This window comes from Canis lupus, chromosome 11, assembly GCF_048164855.1.
Source record: "Canis lupus baileyi chromosome 11, mCanLup2.hap1, whole genome shotgun sequence".
NCBI classification, from domain to species: Eukaryota; Metazoa; Chordata; class Mammalia; order Carnivora; family Canidae; genus Canis; species Canis lupus.
In genome coordinates this window covers 15033250-15040857 of record NC_132848.1, presented here as the reverse complement: position 1 = coordinate 15040857, position 7608 = coordinate 15033250, and the positions used below count along the sequence as shown (strand labels likewise).

General features: G+C 39.9%; 1 pseudogene; it reads left to right on the top strand.

Moving 5' to 3' along the window:
• The first annotated feature begins 6656 nt into the window (after positions 1 to 6656).
• On the top strand, positions 6657 to 6839 carry LOC140642148 (ATP synthase subunit ATP5MJ, mitochondrial pseudogene; annotated as a pseudogene).
• Positions 6840 to 7608: the final 769 nt, after the last annotated feature.

Below are 7608 nucleotides of genomic sequence, written 5' to 3'. Positions count from 1 at the left end.
TAGCTATAGTAATCTGATATTGATACTAAAGATTCCAAGAATAGAAGAGACTCTAAAATAAATCCACATGTATATGGGATTATGGTGAATCGTTGGTAGATAATTGGGGAAAGTGGTTTATTTGATAAACGAAAGATTATTTGATAAACAGTATTGTGAAAATTGGCAAAATATTTGAAGAAAAAACAGGCCCAAAACTTATCACCACAAAATAATGCAAAAATAATCTCCCATTGGAATAGACATCTAAAAGTAAAAAGACAAAACTCCAAAGCTTTTATAAAAAAGATTGGAGAATATCTTTGTAACAATAGAATGGGAAAGTATTTCTTAAATTAGGTTAAAAAAAAAAAAAAAAGCACAGACCATAAAGAAAAAAATTACTGTCATGGATGACATCAAAATGAAGGATTTCTGCTCTGTGCAGGATACAATAGACATTGTATGTGATGTGAGGAACCAATAAAGGATTAAGCTATAAAATCCTACAAACTAACAATACTGAGCCAGGCAATCCAATGGAAGAATGACCAAAGACTCTACAGAGACAAATCACAGAGGGGGCAAACCAAAATAACTAAAAAAGCACACGAAAAGAAGCTCAGATTGAATAATTGAAAAGTGAAACTTTACACGAGAATGTCAACAATTAGAAAGTTAGATAATATGTAGTCTTGCCAAAATGGCTGAGGTACTAACTACGTGCTCCTTCATGTGGCTTCTCTCCAGCAGAACCACTGGTCTTTCCCACATGCCCCTCGGAGCTCAGAGAGAAAGGAGCAGAGGCTATAGGGTCAGATAAGGGCTGCGTCCTAAGTAGCGGAGGGTGTGTGTACAGGACTCCACCGTCCAGGCAGTCACAGGGCTGAGATCCCAGGGGGTGGAGAAATAGATTCTACCTCGTGGCAGAGCAGGGAGTCTGCATCACTGATGAGCTTGGGAGAAGGGAGATGATGTTGCATATTTGAAAACTTGTTGCTCATTCATTTTTTTAAATTATGCTTTTTTCCCATTTAAAAAATACTTTCATTCAAATCTCAGGGGCTGGAGTATTTCTTAGAGTAGTTGTTTCACAGGAGAGAGACCCTTCCTGAATCTGTCTTGGATCTTTTTTGCCCTTAGATGTAAGTGATAATGTGAATGCATACGGAGTCCCTGGGTCACAGTGTTTGTCTTTAAAACCGATCTGGAGCATTTAGTGTTGTAGAGAGGTCTGTTTCTAAATGTTTTTCACTTTGTGCATTTTCTCTTGTTTCCCACCTCCCACCCTCTAGTCTAGTTTGAGCATACTAGTTCTCCTTTCCTAACGTCTTCAAATTCAGGAATTTCGTCAGTGCATGTCCAACTTTGTTTCTTTCCACATAAATTTGACCTGGTGCTCATTAACCCATTTGGGCTAAAAAAATAAGCCTTTTAAGCTAAAGGAAAACTTATTCTATAATGATTATTGATTTTTGTCTTATCTTCATATGGTCTATTTCTCTACAGAATCCCTATTATAAGTAAATTGTATCTCTTGGATTTGTTCTCCTTATCTCTTATTTTTTGCATTTTTAAAACAAATTTACTGATTCAATTTTTCTCTAGTAATCTCTTATAAAATGTGTCTTTATGATAATAGTGATTTTGAATAGATCAATATTTGCACCCTTTAGATTATTCCTCTTTCATAGATATAGCATATTTTAAATTTTTGCTTAGAATACAGTTGAAAGATTTTGTAATGCTTTCTCCATTTCTTTCAGTAAGTCTATTTATTTTATTTTTAAAAAAATATTTATTTGAGAGAGAGAATGAGCAGTGGGGAGGGGCAAAGGAGAGAGAGAGAGAGAGAGAGAAAGACAGAGGGAGAGAGAGAGAGAGAGAGAGAGAAAGAGAGAAGCAGACTCCTTGCTGAACAAGGAGTCCGACTTGGGGCTCCATCCCAGGACCCTGAGATCATGACCTGAGCTGAAGCCAGAAATTTAACCAGCTGAGCCACCAAGGTGCTCCGCAGTAAGTTGTTTAAAGGGAAATTTTTATCTAGTGCTTCAGGTTCCTCGTCCTCTTTAAAACTACTAAGTAATGTCGTAAGTTGAGTGATCTTTCTCTTTTTGCAGATTCCCACGCTGGGGATGTAGGAGTTGATGCTTCCCCAGCATTCGGAGTTATGCATTTTATAGATTCTGTAGATTGTCATTCAAGTCTTTCAGATCCTAAAAACCTAATAGCAAAACATTTGTTGCCATGGGCCAAAGAAGGGTGGGTGTGGCTCCTTCTCTCTTTCAGGTCTCAGTTCCAGTGCTGTCTCTTCATAAAGGTTTTTCCCGGTTGACCCTTAAATTTAAAGTGACCTACCCTGATTTTCCTTTTTCAAGGGTTGACAACAAAACTATGGCCCACAGGCTAACTCTGGCCTGCTGCCTACTTTTCAAAGTGAAATTTAGCGGAAACACAGCCACACCCACTCACTTATGTATTGCCTATATTCATTTTTGTGCTGTAGTATCAGAGTGGAGGAGGAGTTGCATCAGAGGCCATGTGGCCTGCAAAGCCATTCCCTTTCCAGAAAAAATTTGCTGACTCCTGCTCTATCTCATTATCCTATTTATTTCCTTTGTGCCATGTATCATACCTATAGTTGTCTTATGTATTTCTTTGGCTATTTATTATCATATCGCCACAAGGAGGAAAGCTCCATGGGGCCCTTAATCTGCCTTGTTCATCTCTGTACCTCCAGTAACCTGGTACAGTATTTGGAATGTAATAAACATATAATGTTTGCTGAATATATAAATTAATTAGATAGATATTAAAATGTTACATCATTCTACTTATTTCACTGAGAATTTGAGGAGCAGGATGGGGAGAATTAAGTGTATTTTGGTATTTTGGCCCTGTTAACATATTAAATTGGAGGTAGGTGACAAAAATATTTAGGATCTGAAACACAGATTTTGAAAGGAAGGTTGGGCTAGAACAGCCTAAAAGATAGGAGAAAACCAGGAGTGCTCAAAGACCAAGGGCAGGAGGAGTTCAAGGGCAGGGAGTAAACAATTTCATCAAATGCAATAGAGAGGCATCAAATAAGACTTGAAAATTATCCTCTGGGTTTAGCAACAGAGACCTTTTGACATTGGCAAGGGTTGTTTCAGTGGAATGGTTGGGGCTGTATTAGTTTGCTAGGGTTGCTATAACAAAGTACTACAAACTTGGTGACTCCAAATGACAGAAATTTATCCTCTCACTGCAAAGCAAAAAATCAGACGTCTAGAGGCTAGAAGTCTGAAATCAAGGTGTCGGCAGGACCACACAGACTCTAGGGGAGGGTCCTTCTTTGCGTCTTTCTAGCTTTCGATGGTTGCCAACAATCCTTGGTGTTCCTTGGCTTGTTGTTGCTTGACTCCAGTCTCTGCTTCCACCCTCACAAGGTGATGTTCTTTAGATGTGTCTCAGTTTCATTGTGTCTTCACATGACTTTCTTATAAGGTTGCCAGTTATTGGGTTTAAGGGCCCATCCTAATCCAGTATTACCTTGTATTATCTTGATTCCATCCTCAAAGACCTCATCTCCCAGTAAGGTCACATTCACAGGTACTGGGGTTAGGATTTCAACATGTTTGAGGAGCACAATTAAACTGGTGACAGGAGCAGATGTCAGATTGCAGTGTGTTGAGAAATGAACGTTGCAAGAAAGTAAAGACAATGAGTAAAATCTTCAGAACACTTGGTGGTGAAGAGAAGAGAAGCAGAGCAGTAGTTAGAGAGACCCAAGGTTTAGAAAGATGTTCAGATGGCCCAGGGAAAGATTCACTAGAGAGGGGAAACTAAAAGATATGGAGGAAGGAAAATGTGAACATAATGAGGAGGAGGAGAAAGAAGAAGTAGAGACTGTTGCTTCTGCCCCAAAATCCATTCTCCCTCGCTTTGCTTCCCTTCAGTTTTAGCTGGGTTCATAATTGTCCATATGAAGAGTACTTTTCCTAACTTCCTTTGTGGCTGGGTGGGCCTTGTGATTAGATTCTGGCCAATGAGAGGAAGGTTGATGCCTTGTGTGCTGACTGGAATGTCTACACATTGGCTGGAGCTTCAGTGGTTATCTTGGACCATGGGGTGGAAGCCATGTGCTGAGAGTAATGAAGACACATGTTTAAAAAGGAGCCACCTCTCTGATGACTGTGGAAGTATTATAATAGCCCTGATTTGCTTAGGTAGAGTCTTACATAAGCAAAAGAGAAATAAAGGTCTGTTGTGCGTAAGCCACTATCATTTTGTGTTTTCCTGCACTTTCAGCTGAACTTAATTGTGACAAACATAGATAGATCTAGGGTGTGGTGTATCAATTGGGCTCTTTTCAGGCAGAGGGTAACCTAATTCATTGAGGCAGGAGGGAAGGATGGTATAATGGTTGTGGATGTGGATGCACTGGTGAGTAGATGGTGGAAAGTTTGGAGAGTTGGTGTCTGAAGGCTTTGGTTTTCTCCGTAAAATAAGTGCATAATTACTTTGTTGAGACTAATGGAAGCAATTTTAGTAGAGCAGGTTTGAGTTGGATGGTGATGATTTAAAAGAAGTCATTATGTCAGAGAGCTGACAAGTAAGGGTTCGGGAGGGGGGACACTGAGGTTAGAAACTACATAATTACAAAGATCAAGTGAATTCCTCTTGTTCAGTGGATGGACGAATGTTCATAGCAGAGGTATGCATGATTGGACTTTTGCTTTATGGGAATAAAGAAGGGACCGGGGCAGGGGTCAGGGGCTTTGCAGAAACACCTGAACCACTTTCTATTTGACAGTTCCCACCCGGCAGATGGACTGCAGGAATGTCCCGAGATGAACAGTACAGACCTCACTCCAGCTGTAAGAGGAACCTGTTTGGAAGGTCTGGTCCTTGGGGAAAGCTCCTGAACTCAAGGGCACAGTGTGTGGGGAGGTGCGTAGATGCCACTTGTGAACATGTTGAGAGGTGAAGAAATGTCCTAACATTTCACAGGCCATACTGGAATCACCATCTTGAAGACAAAGGGACATAGATCTGTCTGGGCAGCTGACTCACCGCTGCTCCACATTCTACTGACTCTGCTCAGAGAGATGAGGACCGTTGTACGATCGCACGACACAGGGAGAGAGTGTGGCAAGCCCAGCTTTTAAACCTAAAGAATCTTTGTTAGACCAGTAGTTTGTCTCGGATCTATCACTGTCCTGAAAAGTATATCGTTCAGATGGAAAAGTCCGTACTTCAACAAATAGTGATATCAGCGTCCTGAAATTTGTTACTGATTTTAGAACTTGACAGTTTTCAAGATACGCTCTGAACATATATGTTATCTCATTGGATCTACAGACAACGCTGTAAGGTGGGTTTTCATTGTGACTACTTACCTTACAAATGAGGACGTTGAGGCTCAGAGAGGTTGATGATTTTTCCAGGACATGCAACCAGCAAACATTAGAATCAAGTTTTGACTCCAGGGCCCCAAAGGGGGGCATTTCACCATGTCCATCCTTAATTTGATGATTACTCACAACAAGTAATTAGTCTGGACAGCTCCACTGTGAAATAGGCAAGGTTTTCATTTTCCATAAAGGTTCTCCAGGAGTCTGAGGCTTTTTCAAATTATTATTTAAAACTTCAATTTGTGGTTTGTGGTTGTTAGTTCAAGGCAACATATCCACCTAAAATGGAACCTCTCTCCTCTTGAATTTGCTTTATTTTCTAAAGCCTATAAATCTCAAACTCCTGAAGATTGTACTTGGAGGCACTGTTGAATGAATAAAATATATCACGTTCATGTTGGCCTCTAGAGGTCACAAATGCAACAGAATCTTGTTCCCTTCTCTTCTCTCCAAGAGTGTTTTTGACAGCCCACAAACCACTATGGTTCTGATGCATGTGTGTGGTCACCGTAAATCTTATGATTGCATTACAAGAATAAGCTTGCTTACAAATATGTCCAGAACTCTACTTTTTGTATTAGCATTTTCTGAGTATTCATAGAATAGGAAAAAAACAATAGAAAGGAATTTTTTTTTGAGTCTCAGCAAAGTTTTTTTTTTTTTTTTTTTAATGCAGAAAGTGAGGTAATATTATTCTGAGAAGACCCATTGGGATGATTTACTATCACTTTTGGAATCTGGGTAAATCAATGTACCAATGACAAATAACACACTTATTTTAGAGGCCTAGGCAATAAAAATTTTTGAAAAATAATTCACTGTGTATAAAAATAAATGAGAAAGTATTGTCAGCTGTTTACATGAAATAGTTAAAACTTAAAATTTAAATTGGCTTAAATATTATGGCAACATTTTAAGAAGCAATAAAGTTGGTGGTCAGTAATGCTTTTTAGTATTTGAATTTTATGGCATTTTCCTAATAAAAATCTCTGCCACTTACTGGTCATTTATAACCTGCTGGGCATCGTGCTAAATATTATTTAAGCTTATTATCCCATTTATTTTCATGACAACCCTATGCAGACCTTTGTTGAATTTAAAAATTAATGCTTTTTATTTGCTTGTTTCTTTCCTAGAAAATGTTTCAAACAGTTCCCACTATATATTAATTTGGAGAAAATAAGCACAGCTATTTAAAATTTCAAGTGACTGCTTTTTTTTTCCCAAGTCGTTGGCAGTGGGTGTCACCACAGCCTGAGCTGAGGGTCTTGTGCCGAGATGCTTCAAAGCCTTATTAAAAATGTTTGGATCCCCATGAAGCCCTACTACACCCAAGCTTACCAGGAGATCTGGCTGGGAATGGGGTGGGTGAGTGTTGTCATTTATAAAATCAGGAGTGCTGATTAAAGAAGTAAAGCTTTGGAAGCTTCGAGTTCTGGCCCTGCTCATGGCCATCATTAACCAGCTTGGGGCACACATCAGGTGGAAGATCAGTCTGGCTGTAGGTGTTGGCCTGCTCTGTTAGCCGGGAACACGGAGCTCTGCTGCACACCTGTAGGCGAGCTGTGTCCTTGTAGTGTGAATAAATGTGACTGTGAGGTGCAAAAAAATTTTTTTTAAATAAAATTTCAAGGGACTACACAAAATGAAAATATTTGTCAGCCAAGTACGCATGTTCCCATTGAGAGACAACTACGGAAACAAAAGGAATTCCAGGTAATCTATAAAATATACAGTGATTATTGCTGTATCACTACCTAATCTTTGTCGGCGTTTCTTGGAGATGACTTCATAAAGTCACTTCTCAATATACTGTAGGCTCTGAATTACAATCATGAACGGCTAGTATGTAGCTGTGGCTCCGACCAGGAAACAATATTGAACGTTACTCATGACGTTAGTTTTACAGAGGAAGAGGCAATACTCAATGGGATGGACGCCTGGCCTCAGGACAGCTGTCCTCTCCCTTCTGAGCTGGCTCTGCAGCGTGGGAAGAGCATGGCTGGGCTTTGGGGGGACACAGGGCTGGGCTTAAATTCTGACTCTGGGCAAAATATTTATCTCCTCTGAGCCAGATTTCTCTGCATGGAAGGGGATAATTCTATGTCCTTGGTTTGAAACCACTGGCATGGTGACCGCATGGCCATCCTTCATCCTCTTTACCTTTCTCTGACAGGCAGTTGTGACTCCTTAGCGTGTAGGAAAGAAGGAAGGAAGCAAGGGTGAGATG